At 39.4% G+C, this 20,614-nt stretch overlaps 1 non-coding gene across 1 annotated transcript; it reads right to left on the reverse strand.

Moving 5' to 3' along the window:
* Positions 1–20,446: 20,446 nt before the first annotated feature.
* LOC148340720 (U4 spliceosomal RNA) lies at positions 20,447–20,587 on the reverse strand. The gene has a single exon (XR_015842707.1). It is a non-coding gene; the product is annotated as a U4 spliceosomal RNA (small nuclear RNA).
* Between the last annotated feature and the right edge of the window lie 27 nt (positions 20,588–20,614).

A 20,614-nucleotide genomic window follows, 5' to 3' on the forward strand; every position in this document is an offset into this window, starting at 1 on the left:
TGGAACCCATTACTTGGCACAAATAAGTTGCATTAAATATTCACCCGAGCACATGTCTTGAGAAGTGCAAGCATGAATAATTCATGAGAGGTTGAAGAGGCATGTCTGATGTAACATCACCTGTCTTCAGGTGTGTTTCTTGGAGTTTGTATACTGTTTGTGTCTTAACACATGTATTTTTAAAGTAGCTCACATTTGCTTCCCCTTGCGCTCTTGACTTCCCAAATATAAAAGTAGGTCAACTGAAAGAGAAACATGATTCAATTTAATAATGAATTCCTTCATCCAATTCAACATGTGGAATGATTCAACAACGCAAGGATTATTTCTCTGTAATCTTGGGATCAGTGGGAAACGAGATCATTAATTTTTTTCTGGCGCTTGGCTCTGCATTTATCCACGTCTGAATCCATTAACAGTGTTGATGACAAAAATTACCTCAACTTTCCAGTCAATAACCCTCCGTTGACCATTGACGTCTCAAATCGGGTCCATGGTGTTGTTGACTGCAGGCAAGCTCAGGGATGACCAGTCCGATGTGGGAAAATGTAATGTTTGGTGTGAAGGTGGAAGCAGCGCAGGTCTTTCTCCTTTGACTCCTGGTAAATGAGCTGTCACTTGTATAGCACTTTTCTACCTTTGGTACTCAAAGCGCTTCACACTATTACCTCATCTACCGAGTGATGATACCATCAAGAGCAAATGGGGCTTGAGAGTATCTTGCTCAAGGATACTTAGACATAATCACAATTGCCGGGGATCAAACCCACAAGAGAGGAGAGAACAACAGTCCTGTAGATGTGAATCTTAGTCATGCTCCTCACGTTTATTTTTGTTCCAAGCACGTTTGTACAGTCTGCGATAAGAGCTGTTGTCCTAAAAGAGTAGGAGTCGATTTCTTTATCCATTCTTGCATTGGATGAGTGCAACCCAGGTAAGCGAACTGTTGTGTTGACTTCAACACCGAAATACCAATGATTATACCAGCCCCAGCTAGTTGTAGTTGTGGGACCGGCTGACCTCGAGGCCAAAGAACCATGAGGCTTCTTCAAAACAAAACGTGATGCAAAGTACGACTCGTGTTGTGTGGGCGACGAGGGTCGTCTGAGAAGAGAAGGTCCTGAATTCTTCTCTCCTCTGTCTTGGTGTACGCTTGAAGGCATCATAGGGTGAAGATCCAGTCTGTACCGGATATATACCCCATCCTCATCATCAAGGTCTTCAGTGCCATATATGTTGAAAAGGGCTGATGCCAGGACGCAACCCTGCTTAACGCCATTGGAGTCCGACTGGTCACCATCCGGCCGCGGTGATTATCACGCAGCTGGATCACCTGTAGGAATTTCGGGGGGGCAACCAAGGTATTCCAGGATGAGCCACAGGCCTGTCCTGGTCACCGTTTCGAATGCTTTAGTGAAGTTGACAAAAGTAGCATAGAGTCCCAGTTTCCTGGAGTTGGTGGAAATCGAGCACCATGTCTGTCGTGTCTGTTGACCCTGGAGCCACACTGACTTTAGGGAGGGTTTCTTTAGCATTGGCTTGTATGATGGTATATGGTAGTTGGAGCAGTCACACCTTTCACCTTTGTTCTTGTACAGGGTTATGATGACAGCATCGTGAAGATCTCGCAACAGCTTGCCCTTGTCTCAGCAGCACCCAAAAGGTTTGTGGAGCTTGTCAAGGCGCGTCAGAACTCCATGCTTCCAGATAGGATGCTGTCAACACCTGCTGATTTGCAACTCTTGAATTGCCCCATGGCTTTCATTATTTTCTCGAGGGTGAATGAATTGTCAAGCTCCTCTTTGGGTGGAAGTTGAGGAACATGATGGATGACAGTGTCATGAGCGGTGTGGACTGCACTGAAAAGAATTAGCTCTGCAGTTGCGCATGTCCGAATCCATTAACAGTGCTATATCCAACAGGAATAAAAAAATATTAAAAAATTCCAGTCAATAATGCTCGGTTGGCCCTTCGGTGCACAAATGGGGACCATGGTGTTTGCTTGTGGCAACCAAATGGTGGTTATGATTCTGACTGAGAAATTAGTTGTTGAGCTGGTGGCTGAGCTTAAAGAAAATGAAGAGGGTGAACAATATCATATCAATAAAACGGACATTCTATACAACAGAAAGAAAGTGGGTAAATAAGAATATGTATTGTGTTTCAGATTACTCTACCTTTCCTACTACGCTCCTTTCAGATTTTAAAAACAGGCAGAGCCATAAGAAGGTCAAAACATTGTATTTATGCAATAAAGCCACAATTTGGAGTCAATGTAAAAAATAAACGTCTTAGTTTTACATTTACTAACTAAATGGGCCAGAGACCGTGCCAGCATTAAACTTTTAAAACAAGAAGTGTGGTGTGTTTAGAAAGGCAGCAGTAGATTTGATGCTACAATAATTGCACTGTAAGAGTGAGGTGCAACTTTTCTCTCACATTTTAAAAACAATATCTCATCACGGATGTGGCTTTAAAATTCGTTATTCCAGGTGGGTTAGTGTTATGGAATGAAATGCAAAATTGTACCAAAAAATGATGTTGACAGGGATCCGCTTTTTGGATTGCTAAAAGGATCTCTTCAACTGAGGCTGTGAAATAATTTATTCTCCTGCTGTGTTTTCCAATCATGTAGTTCTATAATAATCCAGCAAGAACATTGCATAAATGATCTTGTTTTATCCTCTTAATTGTCATCTATCCCTGCAGAATGAGCTATGTATTCCTCATTGTTGACATTTAATATTTGTATTATTTTTGTATCCACCTTCTCATTATTTTTGCATTTCGTCATCCCATTCAGTAGATATGTAATCTGATTCGTCACAAATGATATTTGTTGCTTATCAGATGGATGTCAGTGTTAAAACACATGCTTGCTGATGCAGATGTGATACTTTCCGCTTGTGAAGGGTCATGGCAGATCAGCCTTAGAGATTTTGATGACACACTTTAGAGTGATTAAAACGCCTGTGTTGGGATTAAAAGCGCTTTCAGTTTACTTAGTGTAAGCACAATTCATGTTAAACAGTTGTTCTTATTTCTTTTGCCCGATCCATTTCCTGTCATTCTAAATGTTCAAAATGCAACTCCTTACTGCACATACAAAATTATAGCTTGATCATCAAATTTCACATATTTGCATGAGCATACATATTCTCCAATCTTCATACACATCTCTGCAGGCTCTTCGGGTGGATTAAAGGGGAACATTTTCTCAGTAATCATGTTTCATGTGCCAATACGAGTCTAAATGTGGCATTTTGATGAATAAATATTATATTCTGATTAATATTGCATTTGTGAAAATAGACTCAAATAGAATAATCCACTTTGCAGCCAAACAAATAGGCTGACATTTTATGCAACATCGCCCCCTGCTGTCGACTGTAATTCACGTCAAAGTGCAAATATCACATGTGATCAAGACAGGCACAAGCGGTGGATAGTGGGAGTACAGAGGAGCAGAGGAAGTTTTCTCTGGGTGGTCCACTTTCTCTTCTATTTTTATTTTTCATAAGTGCAAAACACACCCCCACGCGCGCACACACACACGTAGCGCACAAAGTTGAAAAAAAAAAGAGAATGCCTTTTGAGGATTAAAATGCATCATGGCTTCTCCAGCAATCACTTCAACGCGGGTGTTACTTGCTGCCTTAATTATTTTCAAGTCAATTGGGTTAAACCATTATAACCTCACAGGTGTTAAACATTTGCTTGTTAACTAAGTTAAAATCCTCCTACTCACAACCATTTCCAGAAACTAAGAAAAAAAAATAAACTAAATTCCAAACCAAAACCATCAAAACAATGAATAAATTACAAAAAAAAAATGTAAAAGCCCAACACCCAAAAGAACAGACAATTTAAACAATTATTAAGTTAACTCTGCAGGCTGGCTGACCTCACTGAAGCTGAGACCACCATGACCCAACATAATTTGAATAAATGATCTGGAAAGCATTCTTCTCAGTGACATATTGATGTGCTGAGAGTAAAGTGCAAATCGGATGTAATGAACATGCTGTTTGTTACATCATGGCTAACAGGTTTTCTGGGTTTGGTCACATGGCGATTGCAATCTGAGCCTCTGGGCACTTTGACGTCAATTTCAGGTGACAGCAGGGGTTCAACTTCCTGAAATAAGTGAATATAAGTAGATTATATGTCTTAATTCTGATTCCACAGTTCTAATACAGTTTAGTCAAGTGGGGGCACATAAAACATATAGATAAGAAAATATTTAAAGACAAAGTCAAATAAAAAATGTGCTTTACAATAATGTTTTCTGTGCAGCCCCACCAGTACAAACATTGTTTTCTGTGATCAGGTAATGGTGGATCATGGGTCAGATTGCAAATGTCACATGAGCAAGTTCAGATATTAGGTGAGCCATGACTAGTCCCTGATCCCTGAGCAACTGTGATGTCATTGTCAGTCGACAGCAAACGTCAAAATTGCTGCCTCCATAAATAGATTAAAACAGGTGGATTTTGCTGTTGAATTCACGTTCCACAAATTCTATATTAACCAGAATGTTGTGTTTAGACAAGTGGGAGCGCATAGAACATATTCAGGTTAAGACGATTTTTGACTTGACTTCCCCTTTAACTTGACTTCCACTTTAATAACCAGTGAAATCACTTGTGACAGAAAACGGCAAATATATACAAAGGATGCATCAGCATAATGGGGATGAAAGTTGACTGGCCAAGAGGTGACGTAGCCTTTTCACCCCAAGAACTAATTTCTCTTCAACAGCCCTCATCAAACGAATGGTTTCCGATGAGCTATCATCCTCTTCCTCCCTTCACTTGCAGCCGTGGTCTTTTAAGCTAATCAATCTCAATTTAATGAAGTCCCACGATGAAAGGTGCACTATGGTCTTTAGTCAGCACTAGCCTGCCTTTCATCGTCATAGGAGGGGCTTCTGTGTGTAGGCCTACGCTCCTCTTAATGCACAAGATCAATGCATTTAACAAAAAATAATTCCGCCAACTGAGTGAATGCTTGGAAGTCTATTGTGTTATGCTGCATTAAAAATTATACATTATATATATATTATATGTATCATCACAACCCAACCAGTTAACGAATATAATCAGATCAGATGACCCTATCAGATTGCTCTGATGTCATCCATAAATAATTCAGGCAATGTGCAGGCAGTGTTGGGCAGTTGCCGTTAGAAGTGGTCGCATTTCCACCTTAACTACATTTCTGGAGCGTTACCTTTCAATTGCAGAGCTATTTTCCTGATCGCATAAAAATAGTGCGGTGCATCACAGGCGCGACATGCACCCAGGTTGTTGCATGAATTAAATGTATCACTTCCATTTGGCATCACTTAACATTCGCTGCCATTGACGGATATGGACGCCAAAAATACATTCATCTTGCTTGGGCTAGCAATGATTGAGTTAATACATAGCTATCATGCGGTGAAAATGTTGTAAATGACACATAAGAGGCTGACTTCAGATGACAGTTTTCTAAAAACCACCACGTAAGCAAACCTTGGCTGATTCTCACAAAAGTTTTAGGAGAGATAGTACTCTAATGATAGCCTGAAAATATCAGAACAAAACTCAAACTATTTTTGTATGATATTAAAATCGAATTCAACGGCTATGAATGGTGTATATTCATCTATCTCCACAAATGTTTTTGTAAGAATCGGTCAAGGTTTTTGAAGTGTTGAAAATTGTGCCGCACATCCCGTCACCACCTTGATTAACTTTTTTTTCTGATGTTGGCATCAACATTTTCTCAAATTTCACTCTGTTTAAACACTCGAATTGCAACTCTTTGTCGATTTTAAATAAGTACTCTATTTTCAAATGAATTCAAAGATCAGACCAAAACATTTATTTGAGAGATAAAAATATAAACGTACATTCATCCATTTTCTACAGCTTTATCTGGGCGGGGGCGCTGCAGTGTTTCATGTAAAAAAAAAAAATAAATAAGAGCTGGTTTTGGGAAGTTATGGGCTTCTGTGAAAACTCTGAAGCTCAAGGCTGGTTACATTTTCAACCAATGTGCTCTAACTCTCTTTTTTTTCTCTCTCTCCAAGGAAGAACTAACCTGACAGTTGGGCAGTTGGGAGTGCTATCGAAATTATGGGAATACTTAAAGATTCCATACGGCATTTTTATAGCAAAATGAACATTCTGGACACTTCAAGGCTTTAACATATTGCAGGTGTTTTGGGGCCGATTTATTCCCCTCTTCCAACGAGCACGCAGGAGACAGCCATGCATGTTTCCGTCAGCGAAATGGACGACCGTCAGTGTCAGACTGAGAGGTTATTGGTACTTGAGTGATAATTACACTGACGGACGAATCTCTTCCGTAGGTGTTTATGTTATGGCATGAGGTAATAACATAAAGTAAAGATGAAATATTTGAAAAATATAGATAAATTGAATGGATACAAAATTAAAGTATGGTCATGAGTAGTGAGATATTATTAAAAAAAGTCTACTACCCTTACCTTGTAGAACTGCAACATTATGTGTTTTATATATTTTATTTCACTTTTTTTTATTTCATCTTTAATTAATTTAATTGATATATTTCGAGCTCTCCAATCGCGTTGTACACTGAGAACAATGACAATAAAGGGCATTCTGATTCTGAATAATAATGAGAGAGAAAAAAATGTTTATATTTAACGTGGTATTAGCAAATTAGGGAACAGCATGCTGTAGGGTATTAACCAATAGGAGACGTCATCTTCACCTTCACGGCAGCAAGTACTCACCGTGCAATCTTTCTCGTTCTTTTCCGGACATACCGTGAACGGTTGCAGACATAGGTCATAGAAGTGCTTTGGAAATAAAGACAAAGGGCAAAGAGTCATTCTACCATCAACATCAAGCATTCATTTGTGGCTAACGTAGCTGTTAGCTTCCATTTATCCAGGATACACAGACTGTTTTAATGCCTTTATCAGCACCTCATTTCTCATTTCTTCTGACCGCATCTTTTGTAGGATTTCCAATTGAGGACAGCTCTGGTTCATCCATCCATCTATTATCTTCCGCTCATCTGAGGTCGAGTCACAGGGGCAGCAGCTTATGCAGGGAAGCCCAGATTTCTCTCACCCTAGCCACTTGGCCAAGCTCTTCTTGGGTGATCCCAAAGTGTTCCCAAGCTAGCTGGGAGACAATCTCTCCAGCGCGTCCTGGTTTGTCTTCGGGTACTCCTCCCTGTGAGACATGCCCGGAACAGCTCACCGGGGAAATGTCCAGGTGGCATCCGGACAAGATGCCCGAGCCACCTTATCTGGTTCCAATCAATGCGGAGGAGCAGCGGCTCGATTCCCTTTACACCAGAGAAGGATTAGTGCAGCGTCATTGATGCACCGATCCGCCTGTCGATCTCACGGTTCATCCTCCCCTCACTCGTGAACAAGACCCCAAGATACTTAAACTCCTCCACTTGAAGCAGGATCTCATGCCCTACCTGGATAGGGCACTCTTTTCCGACCATGGTCTCAGGTTTGGAGGTGCTCATTTTCATCCCAACCGCATCACACTTTGGCGATCATGGCTTGAAGATCTGCAAAAAGCAAAGCTGCAATACTGAGGCCACCAAACCGGACCCCCTCATTGCCTCAGCTGTGCCTGGAAATTCTGTCCATAAAAGTTATGAATCGGTGACAAAGGGCACCCTTGGCGGAGTCCAACCCTCACTGGAAACGTATCCTACTGGATAGTTAACGTGACTAAGCATGGTGCAAAGGTAAAAGTTGGCTTTGCATTCAATGTCTATATAGCAAAGGTCACTAATCTTTGGCGGCAAGGCAGTGAAAAAGCTGCATTTCTGTAAATATTGTAATCACAAAGACGGAGGAAAAACGGGGAGAGAGACGGGAAGCCATGCTAATTGCCAAGCAAACAAAATTCAGTCACAAAACTGCAAAAAAAGAGTTTGTGTGATACAGTGCACTTGTCACATTGGTCTGGTTTGATCAAAGTCACAGTGGAGAACAGTAAAATATCAATAGCAACTTAAATGAGTATCTGGAGAGAAAATAATACAGAATAACGTAGACTAGAGGCATGACATAACGGAGCATGTTCCCGCATATGACAGCTGAGAGAATTGGGAATCTAAATAAGGTTAAAAAGTATATTAGTTATAACTATTGAAAATTTTAAATTCGCATTGTTTCACCAGTAATAGTGAAAGTAGTAAATGGAATAATAGCATGCCAGAGAAGACATTTGTGCAACATACAAGAATTAGTAAGTAAGCACAGCTGTGACTGGTCCGAGTGGGGACATTTGATGGGCATGAAAACGATTAGAGATGAGAGTGAAAGAACTGGAGACAAAAAAAAAGGGAGGCTCAATTTAAGGTTGTTAGCTCAAAAAAAAAAAAAAATCAGAATAGTGAGTTAGGAAAAGTCAAAATGATAGTTTAAGGATAAGTGATGACAAAGAGCTTTTGAATCCAGTTAAAGTTACGAGCATTTAAAAAAATAGATCAAATGAAGTATGAGATATTGTACTTGGAATGAGGTTGAGTTACTGGCACTTAATAATTACGCGTAAAGATGTGTGTCAGCATTTTACCAGCGATATATTTTTTTTAAATTTAAAATTGTAATGATTTTTGTTGTGTCTTCAGTCTTACAATAACAGTATATTACAGTCCAAAGTACAGTGCAGTAAGTTCGGTAAGTGTCCTTAAACCTTAAACGTTTGCTTAAGGTAAGTAAATTTGGCCACACATTTGTACAGTATTACAGACTTAAAAAATATTTATTTCCATTTACAAAAGGGGTTGGCAAACTTTTTGATTGGCGGGCCACAATGGCTTCTAAAATATGACAGAGGGGCCGGACCAGGAGAAGATGGATGGAGTGTTTTGGTAACCTCACCTCATCGGAGAAAAAAAAATACATTTAATTTAAAATGAAAGTGAACAAAAGCATTACAACAATATATATGTCTCTGAAAAACCACAGCATTTATAAAATAAAACATTAACAAGGTTTATTTTATTTTTTTTTAATTCAGCCGGCTGGATTAAAACGTTTAACGGGCCGCATGTGGCCCCCGGGCCGTAATTTGCCCACACCTGATTTAGAATGATACAAGCTGTCATATTAATTTCGAATGAATCCATGAAAAATTATATAGTAATATAATATGTCATATATAACTGCATGAACCCATATTGCACAATGCAACTACTGTAACATACAATGTCTGCCCTTACTTTATTCCGATGACTTGCACTGAATGGAATCAGCTAAAAATTAATTCCTGACAGGAACTGTTCATAACGTGCCTTGTGAACACTTCCCAATGAGCATCAGTCATGTTCGAATGGTACTTGGACTAAATATTTTTATCAATCGTCCAACAATGCCACTCAAGATTTCTTTCCTTCAGCTGGCCGACAAGCTCCACGGGCGAACGGAACAGCATGACTTGCCGGTGGGTCGCCAGCACCAACACACCGAACAACCTACTGGCAACCGCAACATGTCTTAGAAGGGCGCATTATAGGCTGGCCTTGCACCGTTGTTTGTGCAACTCCTCCTACCTGTGGGTCATTCTCAAGCGCTGGGGAAACCTTGAGCGCGTGCACAACCGCATCGCCTTTATTATTAACTTTAGACCAAGCCTCGAACTAAGTGGTTTTGCATCGCTGTTTGTGACGATTTAACGTGTATTTTGCCCTTCACACGCATTTACTGGAACTCAAAATTGTGAACGGGCATTTATATGGCAAAACGCAGAGCTGCTCAATGTGATGAAATCACAGTATGAACACTATTACACAATGGGATTAAACCAAATATTTAAACAAATCATCAGTCGCCATTGGCTGCTTTGTTTTTTTTTGCTCTTTCTGTGTGTGTTATTCAAGAGGTGGGGAGTCTGGCCGCCCCTTTATGCCTCCTAACCAATCAGAGAAGAATGCTGGTCTAGCGTGAGCCTGTCTCTTTATTTATTTATTTTTTTACTTATTTTAACATTGGCTATGTTGACAGTTGTTGTCAGTTATACTGATTAACAGCCTGATCGGAATAAAAATGCTTCATGAAAACACCTTGTTCGGAATCTTCTGATCAGATGAAAATTTTGAAAACACAAAATTTCAGAACAAACTGACTTCACCGTGAATGTCTCTGACATCAGTATTCCTGTTTCTGTTATTCCTGAAAGCTCGTAGAAGAAAAGCGAGCAAAAGACATGGCAGGCGTGAGAGTGAACTGAAAAGTGTTGTCTGGAAGACACATTGCAGCTCTATTAGGAAGAATTAACGCAATGTAACAGCGCTAACAGGAAAAATATGCAAAATAATGCAAAATAAAAATATGTAGAAATGGATGGAGCAAAGTTTCATTGGCTTTTTCTACTACTATTTCCGGTATATTTTGTCAAGCTGTGCTTGTCAAAATCATTTGTTCTGATTAAAAGTGATGCATGAACTAGTCCTAATTGTATGAATGTTTTTAGTGTCTATAAAAACAGTGCATATGACCATAATTATAAAACCAAACTCTGATTGGATTAAATAAATTTTGTCTTGTTTGTAATCACAACAATTGTGAACCTAGAAGCATGGCAGTGATATATATATATTTTTTTGTTAGCCATCTTGTTGTGCCTCCGGCTCATGTGTCAGCTTGGCCGGCTGCGTCAGGTCTGCTCATACTCTGTCTTGACATAAACGTGTAGCAATGTTGTAGTTTGAGCACGAGAGAATGGCAGAGCTTGTCTGTGAACTTCTTTCAAACTTCAAACTTTTTATCAAGCCTTTGGTATAATCAAATTCCTAAAACAATCACGACAACTGTGCTTAATAGATGAATGAAGTGATGAATGATAAATCAGGTGATGTTTACTCCGTTCTACATGTCACACCGCTGTGGAGCTTCTGTCCAACGTAGTGAAGCATACAAACAGGTGATGAGACATTCACTCCAGTTGGAATGAAAAAAAAAGTCTTCACGTAAATCATGCAAAGCCGGTGAGTTGTGAAATTAAGACCACTTTATCCTGCTTTTGAAATCAGTTACAATTATTTGGCATCTTAAGTTAGCTGACTAATAATTACCCCGAATGATTTTTAATATGTATTGGCACCAAATAAGAGGTGTGAATTTGAAAGAAATTCTCCTATTTCCTGAGCTACATAGCGTCATTGAACTCCTTCTTGAGGATTATTATCAAACAAGTGAATCATCATCTATCTCTGGAGATGTCTTCAATTTAGGGCTTTTCACGCTTCCAAATCTTGCAATTGTGCTAGTATCAAGAATTATTCCTCATTAACTGGTCTTATCTCAAATGCATCACCATGAACCTCATTTTTTAAATTATTATTATTATGTTGCATGCTAAAATTCGAGCTGCTCAAGTGGAGTTGCACAATGGCTGTTAAAGCCTTTATCTTTTGAATGCCTTGTGTTTTTGATGCAAGAAATATAGTTCTGAGTTGAAATTTATATTTGTTTGGAATTCGCTAAAAATGTCACTTGACATTAAAATACAGTTTGCTTTTATGAAATGTAGATTTATAAAAAAAAAAAAATATTGGCTAAATAAAAAAGGAAACTGGTTGTTTGTTATAAAGTGAGATGTAACTATCCTTTAGCAAAAATACACGATTATTCTATAGAATTTTCATATCAGATACTCGAATACTGAAATATTTAATATCTGCAGCCCTATGTTAAACTAATAAACCCCCTGCTTCAGGTCAGTAGGGTTCCATCTCATGAGACATTGAGGGAAGTATTTAAAACATACTTGGTCTTTTTCATCTTGCTTGTGAAAAAAAAAATAGATGAATCCCGGTGTGTGGGGAGAAAAAAAACCTTACCATTAAAGTGCATTGTGCATTTCGTCATGTTTTGGCTGCGGAGTACGTGCGTGTGTCTGAATACTGTCAGATTGTGCCGCTCGTGTATTTTTTATTTCATTTATTGTTTTAATTCTAAGTGCTGCCCATGTACAAGAAAATAGTTGCCTTCAATTTACCAGCCGCGGAAGTTGAGCACACAGAGACAACTTGAGCCATGTCAAATTAAAACGTTTATGTGCAAAGTCAATCAGTCAAATATTAAGAGGATAAATTCGGCCTTAAGAGCTGTATTGCCTGTCTGTGGAGAAAACCCACGCAGGCATAGGGATCACCAGAAGGCCGGAGCCCAAATTGATTCATTGTTGAAATGAAAACAATTTGTTTGTATTGAATTGGGTATTCTTTTTTTAAAGCAATCATCTCGGAAGGAGAAGGTGATGTCAAAGGGTCATCATCATCTGCTTGTCATCGAGGTTAAAACACACGCATAGAGAGAACAGCTGGTCAGGGCAGGTGGAAAGTGATATAGTAGATGTGCTAACATTTGGCTTGTTGGCCTGGAAAGCCTGGGTTGGCATTCAGTGACATTTGCCTTCGTGGACAAATGCATTTAGAGGGTGAAGGGAATGAAAAAAAATGGGGGAATCAATGGTGTAATAATGAGCAGGCAATCCATAGAAGCCTATTAAATATAGTAGTGTTAGTCACAATTATTACTTAATTTCTCTGCGACAAAGCCTACGCTGTCCTAATAAGGCTGAGTCAGATAGCCCACCATCATTAAAATTTTGTATGTAAAAATTGCTTTTTTTCTCATATAGTGTGTGTGGTATTTACATACATTTATATGCAATCATTGTTAAAAGAAACTTTTGCATCATTTTTAGGGGAGGTACAGCATGACCATATTTCCATTTGTAAAGTCGTCTAATTTGGTTTAGCTTAGTTTCATATGTTGTAAAGATTGACAGTGACACAAGATCCATCCAGCCATTATCCAAGCCGCTTCACCTCACAAGGGTCGTAGGTGTGCTGGAGCCTATCCCAGCTCTCTTTGGGCAGTAGGTGGTGTTTACCCTGAACTGGTTGCCAGCTAATCACAGGGCACACTAAGACAGACTACCATTCACACTCACGCTCACACGTAGGACAATTTAGAGTGTTCAAATTAACATACCACGCATATTCTTGGAATGTCGGCAGAAATCGAAATACCCGGAGAAAACCCACACAGGCACGGGGTAGGACATGCAAACTCCACACAGGAAGGCTGGAGCCGAATTCGAACCCTGCACGTCTGAACTGTGAGGTGGACGTGCTACCCAGGCCCACACCACATCGCCCGTGACACAAAATATATTTGCAAAATATTTTGCCAAAATAATTTTGTTTGCAACAAAACAGCTATGTTATTTTATATAACTTAAAAAGAAGACAAAAATGGAATTGATACCATGGCAAAATATTCAATCTTGTTGTACACTGAGTACAATGACAATAAAGGGCATTCTGAAAAAAAAACAGTGAGATAATAGCTGAAGGCTACATAAGTTCAAATTCATTTTAATTGTATTAGTTCTACATAATACTGTAAGAATACTAATGAACGTTTTTAAACACTTTAGAACAATTGAACACGAAAATAATTTTTTACACACTCCTCATATTTCTATTTATATTCAGGACTACAAACAAACGTCTTAGGGCACCAAAAGATTTGTTTATTGCCTTTGTGGAGTATAAAATCTCATTGAAGATTTAACGTTTGACAATTTTAGTGATGAGAATGACAGTTCTTTCAAGTGAACTGAATAATTACAATCTGTTAATCAAAAGGAACTGTACAAAAGATTCGTTCACCGAATAATTAGCCCTCTTCGAGAGCTCCAGAGCCCCTCCTCCCGGGCACGGACAGCGCGAGTAAAAAGAATACAAAATAAATAAGACTTTGCGCTCACCCTGATCTTACAGTAATTGTAATTAGTGTGTTTGTATTATCATTGTTGTTATTTCTATCAAAAACGTTGCTGCTGTAATGTATCAACGAGAATGGCAGTACATGTTCAGTCACTGAATCGTTGCCAAATGGCAAATGACAGCCCGTTAACTCTCTGACACGTTTGTGAACGGGAAATGACATCATGTTCTCTCGCCGAATCATACTCACTCAATGGCTGCTGATTGATCGTTAGCGATGATTGGCAGCATGTGTGTGGCTGAGTTTAAACGATGTGAGAACTAAAAGAACAAATCACTTCACTCATGGTAACTGAAAATATTTTTTTCTTTTTGAATGAATCGTTCAAGAACGACCCTACACCACCAGAACAAAGGATGGATGGCTCATGATTTGTTTGGTATTGTAACGAGATGGACAATTGATTGTAATTAAGTAAAACAGCGAAGTGGTTTCAACTTTGTTATCATGCGTCATATGTCAGCTTGTATACAGTAGATTGATAGAAAGAACACATTATTTAGTTATCAGCCTGAAACACACACAATACATTCGAATCCATAGATGACCTGAAGAAGAACAATAAAGGCATGAAGAAGAAATATGACATCATGGCAGAGCACTCTGATGAGCTCTAAATAATGATAATACAAGAAATAAAAGACTGATTGTTGAGAGGGAACTAGTATCTGGCTACAAAAGCCCACACACTTTTACTGTCACCGTATAATGTAGTCCAGCTCAGCATAAGAGCATTCAGGTGTCCTTAAGGATGTGCCATTGCAACCTATTTAGCACATCTTGGGTTCCCGGAATGCCGTGCATGGTGCAATAAATTTAATTAATGAAGTTAATCCTTGTCATGTATGTCACATAAATGTTGCTTTTTTTCTTTTTTTTTTTACACAAACTGTAACTTTAATCCATTCATCCATGCATTTTCAATACCGCCAGCTATCTTCGGGCAGTAGGCGGGGGGACACCCTGAACTGGTTGCCAGCCAATCGCAGGGCACACGCAGACGACCAACCATCTGCACTCACACTCATACCTAGGGGCAATTTAGAGTGTCCAATCAACCCTCCATGCATGTTTTTGGAATGTGGGAGGAAACCGTAACTTTAAGTTGCATGTAAAATAGTGATATTTGCTTGTGAAAAGTAAGATAGCCCTAATCTTGAATGTCATGACAATTCAATGACCTAATCAACTGACACATGTTATATTTACATACAAAAACTCCATTCAACATTTCATTCATTCGCTAATTGGGGCTGGCGGAAGGACAGCGGGGGAGAATGATCTTAGCCTCTCATGTTAACATTTTCGGAATGTCAGATACAACGGATCGCAACGATCTATTCAGCAATGCAATCTTGGAGCTTTTGAATGAACTAAAGGCTGACTGATTTCTAACTTTTAATTATATAATTGCATCTAGAAATTTACTAGTGCTGTCAAGTGATTAAAATTCTTTACTAATTAGTCACAAAAAATGTCCATGATTAATTGTGATTTATCACATTTGTTTTTCTTTTGTGAAGCTTGTAAAAGATACTTACTTGAATAATATCTTGGAATTAATACGAAATCAACAAATATGAAGTATAGTTAATTTAAAGCCTGTTCTAATACCTTTCTTTGATTCTTGATTACAATCTAAACTGAGACAGCATTTTTCTTAGAAACATTTCTCAAAACTGACCACAAGCACAAGCACTGTACCCAGGTAGCTATGAACTTCCATACTTCCATCACTGCAAATGTGAGCAAGGAGACATAAATTAATGGGTTGCCGAATGTCTCACACTGATATTAACTTGATCTTCTGAAGCAAGTTAACTTATCCCATTATTTTTGTTTTCAACTTTCAATTACTTCATATGCGAGATCAGATAATGGTTGGATGGAAGGCTCACCATGGGCCAAAATTAACAATGACATGAGTATGCATAGATGTAGGCATAATTGCTGTAAGTGCATGGTTAAATCTGTTTAAAGGTTGTTCTAATTATATTTAATGTGCATAATGGCTGTGCAAGACATGCTTTCACGTCTGTTCATTCGATTGTTTTCAACTTAAGACGGCGGTCGGGGGCGGGTCGTTATTTTTTTAGAGAACAATGAGAATACATTTAGCTGTCAGCATCAAGGTTACCTCTCTTGTCTTGGAATTAATTTCCAGGACTTTTCCATCCGCTACAGTACGAGTCAAGTTATCACAACGTACAACAATAAATTCCACTCACTAGCTTAGGAGCTGTCTTATTTTCTACAATTGCACCTTGCCAAATTCCTTACCAAATTGGCCCAAAAAAGAGCAAAATGGCTCTCTCTGAACTGCTAATCGTTTCTCATTGGTCACCCCAAAAGAGCTGTTCAAAAGAACAGCTCGTTCCAATACATCACCACACTAATATAAGATCTCACTTGGCTGTTGACATGCAAATGACTTTTATTGCAAAGTAAATCAGGGCAATGGAATACAGCTGCATTACACTAATAAGCTGGATATGGATTGGAGAGAGACCAAATCCCATGCTAGCACCCATGGCATCACCACAGCAAGGTTGTCTAGCCCAGGGGTGCTACACGAGCTCGAAACTGCATGAAAGGTCAGAGCCCGCCTGTCTGTGCAGATACAGTATTTTCAAGAGCATAGGGCGCAACCAAACTCAGTTTTGCATGCTAGCGCATATTTCAGCGTGCATACATGCTAAGCTATGGGATGTTTTGACATGTTGAATACAGTGATAGCACCCTCAACTGAGACTGCGCCTTTAATACAGTGCGTCCCTTGGTCATAAAAATACGCTATTTAGTAATGCAATAGAGATTAAATTTTTGTTTCTGATTTTTTTATACAATGGAGAAAGTATGAAATACTGAGTGAAATATCGCTACCTCTTATCCGTTTCACACACTCACACTGATATGAAAGCTTGGGTTGCAAGGCAGTCTCCATGTGCCCACTACACAGCGGTGATCTTTTATCGCCCTGGCCAACTTTACTTAATCCGCCCATATAGGTCTACTTGCAGTTTCTTATATACGTACTTTGCGGGCTTCCATCTTCGAGTCTCTTTCTGCTTCCGCAATGTCAAAGACTGTGTGCGTCTGAAGCATTGATTTTAAAAGAAATGAGAGAAGCCAATGGTTCAGGAATGTAGCCGGCTGTTTGTAACTACACTCGTCAAGGATAATGCCAAAAGAAAGAAAACTCCACCCATGAGCATAATTAGGCTTCACTTTGTGCCAGACTTGAGATGGGCACGAAAATAGGACCCAGTGTTGTTTGGTTTGTCTTAAAACTGAATCTACGCTTTTGTGTATGAAACATCAGTTTATAGAGTGGGTTTCCATTTGCACTTTCCACATGTGTAAACGGCATCTCAATTGCTGCAGGTTCGCGAAAGTTAAGGAGCACTGAAATTGCTTAGTCTCTTGATGCAAATCTATTAAAAAAGTTTACCACAGTAGAATATGTTCGTGAACGTAAGATCTGTCACTGATTTCTTAAAGGCATCTTTGATAGCATTGGAGCATTCGCCATTGTGTGACCCGCACAACCTAACATTGCAAATAGCTTTCTGACTTAAGACATGTTTGCAAGGAGTGTTATGCAACACGTCCAATAGGCAAAAGCTCAAGTAGACAACCCCAGTCAGAGTTGGGTCCACTCATAACAGCCTCTAGAACTGTGACCGTAAGCAAGGACAAATGTGGCTTTTGGACACAAATCTTTTGTGAAAAGGCGCATCGGTCTGAGACTCAAGGTCATTCTATGATGCTGCGACTTTAGTTACTCATACCTTAACATTACTTATGTGTGTGTTGTGGGGGTAGTCATTGTAAATAATTGTCTCTATACTGTATTCTGTGGATAAGTGTGTCAGTTCAGTTAGTCATGAGGCCAGGGGTACTTTTTTTTTTTTTAAGTCTGCAGACATGCACGCAATCAGATTTATCCCTGACAGTGACACAGTCGAACTACTTCGGGGTGGGCAATTAATGTTCCAAGGGGTCACATGAGGAATTGGATCGGTTGTCGAGGGCCATACATACATACTAACCTCAACTGAGTTCCATATAAATTTAATGTATTTAAAGAACATTAAAAAAAAATTATCTTGGTTTAATGAGATGATTCTTACGTGTGTATATATAATATATATTATTATAATTAGGAAATGTACATATGAAAGAAAATAAGTATTCATTTAATGTGCCTTTATACACATAATGTAACTTCACAAAAATCATGTAAAAATGTGCATGCTTTTTTCCCCTACATTTTAAAATGTGCTGACATTTTGAGCACCGACCAAATTCATATTAGCCGTTTGGACTCCCAAATCATAATATAGCTAACTAGACACAAAGATACCGGATTTTCTGGCCACCAAAATGTCATCAAGATAATGGAACAACAATGTGAGGTCACGCAATACAGAGTTCATTAGCCTTTGAATCATTTGTGCTGCCCTCTGCAAGCCCAAAAGGCTTGCCCAGAAATTTGAAAAGCCTGAACGGTGTTGTCACCATGTTTTGGGCACGTCTTAAAATGGTGACAGCCTCAAACCAGATCAGATATTGGGAAAAAAATGGGGGGCACCCGCCAAATACGGGAATATACTGAATGTCTGGGATGGGGTAACGGTCCTGAGCTGTAATATTGTTAAGCTGACGAAAATCACCACAAGGACGTTGGCTCAGCAGTGGCCATCTTGGCGGCATCAAGGCTTTCCTTGATCTGGCGGGCCTACGTAGGGAATGAATTGCTCCTCATCAAGCTTAGTATCAGTGGTGGAAAAAGCGGGAGTCATTAGCAATGGGAAAGCTGCCATCAAACGCCAAAACATGATGCTAAATAATTAGCATGTATGAATGACCCAAGCTCCCTATCCTGACTTGGGAAAGTAGCAAAAGACACATCATCAATCAAAAAGTGGTTAGCAACGTCAACAACGAGTCCATTAGCACACAGAAAATGAGCACTGAGAATGGGGACAGTGATCCTCCTGATAAAGATGCCACCAGAACAAGTGTCTTATTTGTACGCCTTTCACCCAACATGCATCTTGTGCAGTGTCCTCACCCACCCCAGCCACTTTTTCGGGTTCATACATTTTCCTTAAAAGGAATATATGCCCCTTGAACTATTTCACAATTTTCCACTTTACAAACACAAACAAATCAATGCTTTTAATTTAGATTTCATAGGCTTGACCAACACAAATTATTTTGAGTGTTGATGTGAAGTGGAATGAAAACATCTCATTAAAATACACTCAAGTTTTTAATTTTAAGGTAAAAAAAAAAAGTAAAAATGTTCAAGTGTAGGTATACTTTTTCAAGCCAACTGCAATTCTTGCAAGGCTCAATGAGACGCAATGAGACAATAACAAATACTCAAGAATGGAATACATAACATTATTTTCACAAAAACACATTTTTTTTCTTAAAACGTATCATTAATATTATTATAAAATCCTGTAGGCGGCACGGTGGGCGACTGGTTAGCACAATGGCCTCACAGTGAGAGGCAGCATCGGGCGTGGGTTCGATCCCGGTTCGATCCCCAGTTAGCATGTTCTCCCCGTGCTTGCGTGGGTTTCCTCCGGGTACTCTGGTTTCCTCCCACATTCCAAAAACATGCATGGCAGGCCGATTGAACACTCTAAATTGCCCCGAGGTAGGAGTGTGAATGTGGATGGTTATTTGTCTCTCTGTGCCCTGAGATTGGCTCCAGGGTGTCCCCCACCTACTGCCCAAAAATAGCTGGGATAGGCTCCAGCACCCCCCGCGACCCTAGTGAGGAGAAGCGGTACAGAAGATGGATGGATGGATGGATAAACCACCGTATGCACATTTTTAATATTGTTGCACTTCAATATCGGAAGAAAAAACTGTGCTTGAAGACCATGTAAAGGGATAAAAAAAACTGTCTTCTGAATTTGACACAGCACTGAGAACAGTATTGTTAACAAGCTTGCCAAATTTGAATGAACACACAAAAGAAAATCACCAAGAATATGAAACACATCTCCAAAATCATGAAATTGAGAGCGTGCTTTCCAGCTTTGTGACGGTGTAGCCATGTTTGCTGAAGGCACTGGAAACACCACCTTCACCTGTCAATCAAACACGTTTATGTGTACAATACGTGTACATGTCTGTAGTCAGCTGCAGGCTGAAAAACGTGTGCCGCTGTGCAGAGCTTCACATTAAATTTTATGCTCACCTGCCACTGCGGCTATTGCTTTCCCAGAGTTACTGGCCATACATGGCAGGTGGCATGGCATGTTTACTGGTGAAAAAAAAAATACATTTGTGGTGGGGATTCTTGTGCTGATGTGACTTAGTAACACAGGAAGGCCGGAGCCGGAATCAAACCCATGACCTCTGTGAGGCCATCGTGCTGACCAGTAGTCCACCCACAAATTATTATATAATACAACACAATATGCGCTCACAAAGTTTGAGAACTGCACTAACGCTAAATTTTGGGAAAACTCAATTTCAATGAATGCATTCTGATTGAGAACTTAGTCCCCATTGAAACACTGCAGAAATCAGTCAAATAATAAAACCACCCCACACAAAAACTTTGGAAGCCATTTGACAATAGTTCGCATTGACAGAGTAACTAAGCCTCCGTGGAGACTGTCAAAAATTGCCATAGATGACTAAATTTCAAGTCATCAAGGTGGGGTATTGGGTAAAGTTTTCAACTAGCAATAATCACGCCTCAGGTGAACCTCATAGGTTATGATATTGCCACTGCGCAAAGATAAACTCAACCCCTTAACTTCAATATGA

The sequence above is a fragment of the Idiotropiscis lumnitzeri genome, chromosome 3 (genome assembly GCF_059441095.1).
Source record: "Idiotropiscis lumnitzeri isolate Australia: NSW breed Sydney's pygmy pipehorse chromosome 3, RoL_Ilum_1.0, whole genome shotgun sequence".
NCBI classification, from domain to species: domain Eukaryota; kingdom Metazoa; phylum Chordata; class Actinopteri; order Syngnathiformes; family Syngnathidae; genus Idiotropiscis; species Idiotropiscis lumnitzeri.